Here is an 11,305-nt window from a genome sequence, read left to right as displayed (position 1 = left end):
GTATGGGAAGCTTCTGGGACAGGAATTTGTCCCTTCAGCATGTCCCAGTTACTGTGGTGACAGGGTTTGGGGTCCCTAGAGCGTGTAGCTCTTGAGGGATTGGGATTTCTTTAGGTGTAGCATGTCAAACAGCTCTGGGTTTGACTTGGTTAGGCAGAGATCACCTAAGTAGGCGATAAGCTACAGAGTAAAGCTGGAGTTTGAGACTGCGTGAGGCATCTGAGGCCAGTAATCCTCTGAGGTGCTTGTGTGGCCTTTCCAGCTGCTGCGGAGGCTTTGTGATGTACATCCCAAAAGGGGTGCATTGTACTCTGGGTCTGAGTGTCTAGTAGAGGGGAACAATGACCTCTCTTCCTGGATTTTTGTGATGAGGTGTGCCACATAGGATTTCCTGACTGCTCTCCAATTTTTGTCAATTGGTGTGGACAGGATACCAGAGTCTCAAGTATGGTTACAGACTAGAGTAAGGAATGTAGTTTATCTTAACATTGTTACTGGTACAGATATTCTGAAAATTAATACAGAGTCAGAGTGGCCGAACATGTTTCAGCTACGTTAAAGCCTCTGAGGAAATGAGGAAAGTCTTGTGTGAATTTCTGAACATTACTCAAGTCAGGTGAGACCCACCGTTGTGCTGCGGTAGCATTGTCACCTCACAGTAAGACACTGTCCAGTTATTCTCAGCTAGTGTCTGCTGTGTGGAGACGTGCGTGAATGGGTTTGCCTTCATTGAAGGTTGTGTCAGGGCTGGTAATTCCATGTAAAAATAAACTACCAATCATTGGACTGGAGTTCTGCTGTGGCAACCCCTAACTGGGAAAAGCCGAAAGACAACTAAAGTTGGGGGAGGTTCACCCTTTCTTTTATTGCTTGCAAAGATGCATTGCATCTTTGGTTAGTGATGCAGTACGACCCACATTTAACATCACAATCCCCTTGTATGTATTGGTTTTGCATGTTTGTGCTGTCTGTAAACTTGTACTGTTTTTGAACCAGCTACTCTTATCTTGAGCAAAAACGTTTAATGGAGTGTCTTCCTGTTTCGGAGATGACTCCAATGGTGAAGGCAGTTCTCTACTGTGTGTAGCTAGCAGTAGGCTGTTGGTCATGTTACTTGAGCCTAATACTATTTATTGTCATGTTTTTGGTTCTGAGGCCACCATTGAAGGTGTTGCTGTTGAGTCTAGCACTGAAAGCCACACTTAACTTGTGCACTTCTGTGCTACCTGGTGTCATGACCAGATGTGACAAGACCATGCCTTTTCCCCAGAACTTTAAACTGTACAAAGATGGCAATGGTCAGCATGCTAATGTAAATTGACACTCATTTTGACAAATTGCAGAGGTCCAGTTAGCAAGCTTGAACCCATACACTGAGAAAGCAAATCACTGACCAACTAAATCTGTTTACAGTGGATTTAATTAGTTTTAAAGTTTTCACTTTTTTGGTGGGGAGGGGTTCTAAGACTAATGGCTTCTCTCCCCTGGGATAAGTACAAGCCCACACCTAACTTTGCAGCTACTGCAAGGTGATGGGTTTAGCACAGTTCCAGAAATGTAGTCTGTAAACTACTCAATCTGGGAGTTTGAGTTGGGACTAGAAACAAATTCCTGGACAGTGGGTGTCCTAATTGCTAAGGTTATGTAAGGGATTTGTAGTGTGACCTTGTGCTTAAGACATGGTCACTTAATGCAGCAGTTGGGCTTATGAGGAGTAAGTAATCCATTGAGGATAGTCTCAATTTGCTTGTTTTTCCAGGCAGAATGTAGATGGGTTCATGTGACTATCGCACCTTTTTTGTACATGTTGTGGTAACACTTGTGTGCTGTGTATTGTGCAGCAATGGGGAGGGTACAACACTCCATGACAGTGCTACTTGTATGAATTCCAGCTGCCACCTTTTGAACTGCAGCAAACATTTTCATAGTCTGCCCATTCTGATGTCTGGTCCTCTGCTGACACCCTTCATATTTTGTGTAGTTCCATACTGTCTATAGAGAAACAAGTGCAGTATTTAAATGTTCGTGCTTCACCGTTGCAGTCATTACACTTGGGTTATCTGCTGGCAGTCTTCCCTCAGTCGGTCCTGGGCCAGCATCATGCTGTCTCCTCTTCCCTGACGTCAGTGTGCCAGGGGTATAAAAGATGCAGCAGACGCATTTTTCTTCAGTCTTTCTTGCCACGCGGTGCCCAAAGCAAAAGCAGTTAAAGTGCCGGTCGGCAGACTCCTGAGATTTTCAAAATTAAATTTCAGAACCGAAGTCTTCAATAAAGCTGAGTACCCAGTTAACTTTTTCTTGCTCCAGACCTATGTTAGTAAAAGTTAACGGTTGTATTTCTTGTGGAAGGCGTACCTCAAGGATTTTCACTCTTACTGTATTCCTTGCCTAGACCCTGACCAAGACGTTGCTAGATTCAACCACTTCTGTTTGGTTTTTGCTTTACGTTACTTTGGTTGAAGGTTTAACTACATAATGCTGTCGGAACAGACTACCGGAATTCATAAAAGCAGAGACAAAAAAGGACAGGCATCTGAGGTCCAAAACTAAGCCTCTTCTAGGCCAGTCACCGGTTCTCGGTGAGGTCCTTTCGCAGCCCCTGACACCTGCTACCTCAGAGCCACAGGCCGCCTCAGACTACCACGTGGACACAGCTAGGCCTCTGGAAACCCAAGGTATTGGGCCTATGGAAACGATGGGTCTGGAGCTGCTGAGCAGGCATTGGCTTCTGAAGGTCTTTTCAGACCTACACAGCTTACTATCAAGGCAGCCAAGGCAAAGTCTAAAACACCATTAAAGATAAGTACAGCATTCTCCTGGACAGTCATCCATGCCAAAAACAGATGCTTAAAATGGCAGAGTGCCTAATTTGATCATGGGTTCCCATCCCCCTCCTGATAAAAGGCCTAGGCAAGACGGACTATGATTCCTCTGACCAGATGTTCATCGTGCATACAGCTGCAGTCATTACAGATGGGTTATCCTGCCGTCAGGCAGGTCCTCTGTCAGCCGAATTCCAAAGTTTAGGTCCGGCATCGGTTGTAGTCACTTCTTCCCTGATATCAGTGCGGCAGGGGTACAAGAGGCAGCAGACACCATTTTCTTCAGTCTTTCTTGCTGCGCGGTGCCCGAAGCAGAAGCAGTTTGCAAGTGCCGGTCGGCTAGCTTCTGAGGTTTACGAAAGTATTTCAGCCGAAGTAGTCTTTAAAGCCAAGTACCCCGTTGGGGAAACTTTTCTTGCCTCAGACCGATGTCAAAGTTAATTGCATTTCTTGTGGGGAAGCAAATACCGCATAAGGATTTTCACTTTTTCTGTATACCTTGCTTAGGGCCAGACCACGATGTCTCGGCCTGCCGTTTTTGTGCTAGGTTCAACAAGCGCACTAAGCGCCAGTTGGAGTTCGCCCTTCATTTTGGCAAAATTAATTATGTCGTCGATACTCTGGCACCAGTTAAGCGAAAGACGCAAAGACAAGGACCGACATCAGAGGTCTGCACAGAGTACTGAGACCATGCTTAAGACTACCAGTTCTCAGCGGGGCACCTACGCAGCCCCTGACTACCGAAACTATTTTACCGGTGACTTCAGTACCAGAGGTCACAGGCTCCTCTATCTCCATTCCCACTGCAGATACCGATGCCACTCTTGGCAGGGAAACTGAATATTTAGTGAGGCCTGCCATTTCTGAAGGCTTCTTCAGGCCTTCCACCTTCTCTATTAAATCCTACCCCCCTCTGACAAAAGACCCAGATTGGAGGAAGACTACCCTTCCTCAGACCAGGCTTCTATTACCTCGGACCATTCTGAGGACCAGGGTTATGCCTATTCCCCTTTTGAAGACACTGATGCTGAGGAGTCTATTCCCTCGCGCCCCCCCCCCCCGAGGACTACTCTTTTGGGGATACCCTGCATACTTTGAGGGAACACTTCCACTGGGAAGGCCAAGATTACTCATTCCAAGAAAAGGCTCAGGGAATTTCTTCTGCTCCCCCAGCATAGGCCCCTGGCTATCCCTCCTGTTGGATATTTTGGATGATGTGTATGCAGAAGCCAGTCTTAATCCAGATTCTTTACCTCCAGCCCCTGTTAAACCAGACTGGTATTACCGGGTTCCTGATTCTCACCAGTTCCTTTATAAAAGCCATACTGCTGACCCAGAAACAATTTCACAGGGTCCCAAGGGAATAAAGGCCTCTGCTGCTAAAAACCTTTACCTTCAGAGATTCCAGAGCATTAGAAAGGTGTGTGTGTGTGTGTGGGGGGGGGGGGTGTAGTATACATCTGCCACTTTAACCATGAGGGCATTAAACTGTCAATTTTATATGTTAAAGTACCAACAGTTTTTGTTATCTCAGCTGAATGACACAAACAGAACAACCAGATTTGAAAGTTGCAGAATTTGTTGCATGGAGCAGAGCAAGTGGGTAAGCATACCTTGCATTGTGGTTTTGATGCTTTAGAGGCCTCATGCAGAGCTGCTGTCACAGGGTCTGTTATACATAGACATGCTTGGCTCAAAGAGCATACCTTACCAGATCATGTCATAGGTTCATACTAGGCTATCTGCCCGAGGGCATTTACAAGCCTAGCCCATAGTTTTGTGGCTTATGCCACCCCTTTAGTGTGGGGAACTATACCCATTATTTTGCTGTGCCTCTGTCGAGCAGTGGCACTGAGGTAATCCCTGGGGTATATCTGTGATCTCCCATCCATTGGTCAAGATTTCTCTTGAACAAGGCCAGCGAGGTGCTCTGCCTCACACATACCGGGATTTTGTTCCACAGCATAGGGAGTCTCTGGGTGATGAATCTATCCCTCCAGCACGTCCTATTAATAGCAGTGTCGAGGTTTAAGTCTCCCGCCCTTGTGGCTCTGGATCTAGATTTTGAGGTGAAGCATATTCATCAAATCTGGGTTTGACATGGCCTTGTATGTTAGGCAAAGGTCACCTCTGAGCAAGCGGTAAGCGACTGAATAGAGCTGGAATTCTTTCAGTCGGGCAGCATAGGACAGATTTTTGAGACCCTTTATCCTTTTGGTGAGGAACTCTTGTGGCCTCTCCAGCTGCTGCAAGTGTCTGGTCAGATACATTCCGAATGGGGCATTGTACTCAATCATTGGTCTGAGTGATGAGTATAGGGAGACTATGACCTCCCTTGATCTAGATGTGAATCCCTTCATGATGAGGTGGGCAATGTAGAAGGCCTTCCTAACTACTTTAGCTACATGGGTGTCGAATGACAGGCTACTGTCAACCTGGGTCCCCAGGTCCCTGATAACTTCTGTGCTCAGTGGATTGCCACTTATATGGTAGCTAGGGGTAACCTTGTTTTTCTCGAAGGGTATGACTATGCATTTTTTGGCGTTTAACTTTAGGCCATGGCTCTGGCACCAGTTATCCGTTTCTGAGACCCTTCTGAAGGATATCTGTCAGATGTGTGTTCGACTATGGCGCCCAGTTTGCAGTCATCTGCAAACTGTCAGCCATAACCCTCCTGTGTTTGCTTGTACTTTGGAAAAGTAGATGCCAAACAAGAGTGGGCCCAGGACTGAGCCCTGTGGGACACCACTTGTGACAGGCTTTGAGTCTGACATGGCGCCAGCAACTCTGACCCTGTGGGATCTGTCACTCAGCCAGTTTGCAACCCATCTTGTGATGTATGGGTTAACATTTAAGCTGAGTTTTTCAATGATACCAGAGTGGGGTATTGTATCGAAGGCCTTCGCCAGATCAAGGTAGGCTGTATGGACTGCCTTTCCCTCATCAATGGCTTTGGTGACTGTTTCGAAAAAGTCAACCAAGTTTAAAAGGCATGATCTGCCTTTGACAAAGCCAAACTGGGTTGGATCCAAAGTCTGCAAATTCCCTATGTCTTTATTTGAGGTCCATTATGATCCTCTCCATGACTTTGCAGATAAGGCTTGTCAAGCTAATGGGCCGGTAATTTCCAGGGTCCGTGGAGGCACCGCCTTTGAAGTGGGACCACAGTTGCAGTGCGCCACTCCCTGGGTACGTATCCAGAGGTGAGAATATGATTAAACAGCTGTCCTACCTGTGGGTTTAATTCCTCGTTGAGTTCGTGGAGCACACAGCCTGGGACACCATCAGGTCCCATGGATGCTGTGTGTTTTGCTTTGGAGAGAGCAGTTCTCACTTGGGCGTTAGAGATGTTTGGGGGGCTGCAATTGTTTGGTATAGATATCTCTCCTTTTGGGGGGGAGGGGGGGAGAAGTTTGCACTGAACCTGTCAGCCAGTATGTTGGCAATGTCTGTAGGATCAGTAATCTTCACATTTTGAACTAGTTCTGAGCATATCTGGGAGTTTCCTCCCAGGTTTCTAACATAGCTAAAGAAGGCCTTATGATTGTCTTGAGTCTAGCTATATTCTCAATTTGCTTTGGATGATTTTATTACTTATAGTGATCAAAGGTGTCTTACCTTTTAAGGATTTTGCTCTATCTTGTAGTAGCTTCCTCCTTTTGTTGTAGAGTTTGTTTATGGCTGGGGTCCACCAGACTGGACGCTTGCCTTTGGTACAAGAGTCTTTGTTTTGCTTGGGATTGCCTTATCCATGCAGTCCTGCAGGTGCTGGTAGAAGGCATTTGTAAGTGATTCAGCGGCTTGAGTACTGTTTTCCGCCGGCTCTGGGGCCTTAAAGGAGACCACACTAGTCTTTAGAAGTGTGAAGTCTGCTTTCGAGAAGTTCTTTACTGTGGTCTTTTTTATTTCAGGTGGGGGTGGGATGAGTACCTCCAGCGAGATTAGTTTGTGATCTGATCTCACCAGTGAGGGGTATACTTCCGGTGTTGAACATTGTGCATGGCATGAGTTTATGAATTCTGGGAACTTTTGGGCTAGGGTGTTTGGGCTTGAGTAGTGTTCCCAGTCTATATTAGGGTAATTGAAGTCACCTAGTATGATCTTGTTTGGTGATAATTTATCCCCTCCAGTGTTTTCAGGAAGGCCATGTGAGGTTCCTGAGTTTGTGAGGGTGGCCTGTAACATGCTACAATTTGCAGAGCAGTCTTGCCTATGGTTAATTGCACCTGGATGGTCTCCGATGCATTGTGCGTTGCCACCAGTCTTGGTGTGGGTGTCCTTGAATATGGATACCCCCCTCCTTTCTTGGTATTGTCTGGATTTTGGGGCCGGAACGCATGATATGAGGTAAAACCTGATAGTGCTGGGGTGCTCTCAGGAGCCTTGAACCAGGTTTCTGTCACAGCACAGACATCTATGTTCTCCATATTGAGAAGGGCCTAGAGTGCGTGCATTTTGAGATTTAGACTTCTGGCATTGAGCAGCATTACCCTTAATTTTTTTCCTTTTTTGTGTTCTAGGGTGGTAGGTTTAGAATTTGAGCCTTGCCTAAAAAAGGCACTATGGGGGTGGCAAGAGCCTTTGCCAATATCTGGAATCCCAGGGGTGACAGGTGCAAGCCCTCCCTTGCGAAGCAGCGTGGCTTGTCCAGCATGTCATCCCAGGCAGACATTGGATCCCCTTTGAATGACACCAGAGTTTAAGCCAATTGTTAAAGCTGATCATCTTATCTCTGTATTGTGGCATCATTCTTGGTGAAGGTAGGATACTGCTCAAGGTCAGGGTCATACCTGCCTGGGGTACATAATCAGAGAGCTCCTCAATGTCTCTTTTCATGTAGTCCAAGGAGGTATGTCTGAGGTCGTTTACACCAGCGTGGACAATGAGTCGTATTTGTACCTGCTGTTGAGAGACCTGAGTGCTTGCGTTATGTGGCGGATTCTAGCGCCCGACAGGCAGCTTGCTGTAACTCTCTCCTTACTCAATCTGGTGAGCGGGACTTCAGTGTGTCTGACTATGGAGTCACCAATGACTAGTGTGTCTGGCATTGTGTTTGGCCTTAAGGGCTGTGACTATTTGACACTCTGTGAGGTCTATATGTTGCAGGTGTTGTGTTCTGAGGTGGTGGTTGTTTGGGTGTCTGCTTTGGTGGCCTCTGCTGTTTTGGTAGATTTTTGATCAGGGCCTCAGAGTATGTCTTGTGTGTTTGTGTATGATTTGAGGTTGTGATGGTACTATGTGAGACTGGGTCTATAGTGTGTGTGGTAACCTTCTCCTCCTGACTGGTCTTGCCAGTCCTATGTTGAGAGCGCTCAGCCTCCAGTTTGGCCGTATAGTTGCATCTCTCGCATGTATTTGTGTTTTGTGGGAGGAGGAGAGGGTTGTCTGTGTACATGAGGCAATTGTAACATTGCCTCAATATTCCCAGGTTCACCAGCTGAGCAGGAGAGGACACTAGCAACTGATCCCTCGACATGCTAGAAGGAATAGACCAAAAAACTTTAAAAGAGATTCCGGGGGATGTGGGTGACCGAGAAATGGGGGTTTGCCTTTTTGGGGTACTATCTGACAAGAGTGCTATATCAAGGTAATAAGTACTGTAGGAGCAAGTGCTAAGTTTAACAGAGAATAGTCTACTTGGAGTCAAGTAGAGATGATCTTTTTAGTTGTAGGATATGCTGATTAGATCAGTAGTATAGTTCGAGGAAGGTAGTTTTAAGGGAAAATTTGAAGAGTGGACTTTAGGTAGCCCGAATAGTTTAAACCTGCTTAACCGGCGCTGCCCTAGTGTGCAACAGTGGCATCTCCGCGCTAAAGCGCACTTTATAGCAGGGGGCTGGAAAAGACAGGAAATGACCCAAAATGGCCAATAGACTACAAGTTACTGCCTTAAACCACTCCTCTAAGGACAAACAGGCAGCTCAGTACTCCCCACTCTCACTGGTGAGTAAAGAAACTTCCCCCTGACCAAACAAGGAAAATGGAGAAACACAGGAACCAAGACAAAGCCCAGGGATCAGCAAAATTCAAGTTTTTTTACAGAAAAGCAGAAAACACAATAAATGCTATGATTTTCGACTAAATGCTATCAAAAGCTAGTACACTTGAGTGTATTAGCCTGTAGTTTAACTTTTAGGCAAAACTTAAACTAGCAAGTGCAGTAAACGGTTTTAGCTTATAAACACAGTAAAAACAGTGCAAACTTTGATAAAACAAGCAGAAACAGTAGTCGAAAGGCACAGTCGAAAAAAGCCAAGAAAAATACTTAAAATCTGGAAAGGTAGTCTTTTCTGGTCTCTGCTGCTAGAGGAACACTGCTGGCCACCACGAGGAGCTGTGCTGAGTTCTCAAAGCAGTTATTAGATGCACCACTTCAAAAAGATGTATTGTTTGGTGTTAAAGCTGAGGAGATACTAAAGAAAATGGAGGAAAAAGCGAAATCTATGCAAACGGTGAAAGATTTCTTACAGGTACAACCTCTACACTTCAGCAGAAACTGGCCTTCAGAAATTGGTCCTTTCCAGCCACGGGCAGACCTCAAAAGGGGCAGATACAGATGCCCAAGGGGTGGATGACTACCTCAAGGATCTTACAGAGCTAGACAGTGGCAAGCACCAACCCCAAGAGGTGGAGAAGATAGATCAGTCATTTAGAAAACCAACACTATGACTTCCCCTATGCCTGACAAATGGCAGCACCTTTGGGCAGAAAACTGGCATTCTCAAACTGGCACATTGTTACGAAAGCCAAATGGATTCTGGACATTAGACAGAGGGCTACAGGTTCCACTTTTACACCCTTCCAAAAAAATGAGAGACTTGCCAAACCTGCCACAATCAAAGGGCAGAGGCACAGACAAATTTCCGCTCTCATGGATATGAAAGTGATTCAAGAGGTACCTGCAAAAGAACAAGGTCAAGGTTTTTCCAGACTATTCCTGCTACCAAGGAAAGACAAATATTGGAGACCCATCTTAGACCTATCCATCCTAAACACATCTACAGGTGCCAAAATTCAAGATGCTCACATTACAGCAGCTTCTTCCCATGCTGGGCAAGGAGTCTTGGCTGGTAACATTGGACCTCAAGGAGGCATACCTGCATGTCCCTATCGGACAGGATTGCAGAAGATACCTCAGATTTCTTGCAGGTTCAACCCATTACCAATTCTCTGCATTGCCTTTTGGCTTATCTACTGCGCCCAGAGTGTTTACGAAATGCCTGGCATCAGTAATTGCCTTCTGCAGACAAGGAATACAAATCTACCCATATCTGGATGACTGCCTGAACCAAGCGGACAGCAAGGACATTCTATTGCAGCATCTGGTGTTTGTAATAAAACTGTTAAACTACCTAGGATGAACAAAGAAATCAAGACTAATGCCTTCACAACAGTGTTTCCTGGGTGCCAGCTTAAATACAACCACCCAGATGGCCTACCTCATGCCAGACAAGGGCAACTGTCAATATTTCAACAAAATGGCTACTTTCACCAGACTAACTGCAAGGAAAGTCCTGCAGGCTCTGGGATTCATGGCATCTTGCATCCTACTCATACCATGTGCAAAGCTGCATATGAGGAAACTTCAGTGTTACCTAAAAAAAAATATGGTCTCAACACAGCCACAGCTTGGAAACAATTATATCACTCATTCCATGCATTCAAAAGGAATTTTTTGTGGTGGGCTCAAGCATGCCAAAGAAACACAGGTCTCCCTTTCTGTGTACCTCAAGCAACTCAAATCATCACAATTGATGCTTCAGACTACACCTGGGGAGCACACATGGTGGATCAGTGCATCCAGGGAAAATGGTCCCAAAAAGAGAAGCACCTATACATCAACCAAAAGGAGATGTTAGCCGTGCAAAATGATCTTATGACCTTCAAAGACCTACTGCATCCTGGCCAGCTATTGATAAGGACAGACAACACCACAGTCATGTGGCGCATAAACAAACTGGGGAACTCATTCATACCCCCTGTGCAGGCAAGCCATGACCCTATGGAACACAGCACTGGAATTGCAAATTCAACTACAGGAACAATTCCTGCCAGGGAAGGAAAACACACTGACAGACAACTTGAGCAGAAATATGACAGACCCACACAAATAAGTTGCATCCTCAAGTCTTAAAGATAATTCTGGCATGGGGACAGCCAGACCTAGATTTATTTGCTACCCACAGAAATTACTAGTTGGAAAAATTTTGTTCAAGGACCTATCATCCACAGGCCTGGAAAGTGGACACTCTCTCAATTGGACAACATTGACTGTCTCTGCCTTCCCGCCTCTTCCTCTGACCAAAGTTCTATTAAAAGCCAGAGCAGAGGCCACAAATGATTCTGATTGCTCCAGACTGGCCACGACAACACTGGTATCCTCTCCTAAAAAGCTTGACACTCCCCACCATGGATCCTACCTCTAGTTCCTCTTTTGTTGTCCCAGCACAACTACAAAACCCTTCACAGCCAGCTCAAAACCC

This window comes from Protopterus annectens, chromosome 15.part0 (assembly GCF_019279795.1).
Source record: "Protopterus annectens isolate FY-2018-M chromosome 15.part0, PAN1.0, whole genome shotgun sequence".
NCBI lineage: Eukaryota > Metazoa > Chordata > Ceratodontiformes > Protopteridae > Protopterus > Protopterus annectens.
This window is presented reverse-complemented; position numbering follows the sequence as displayed.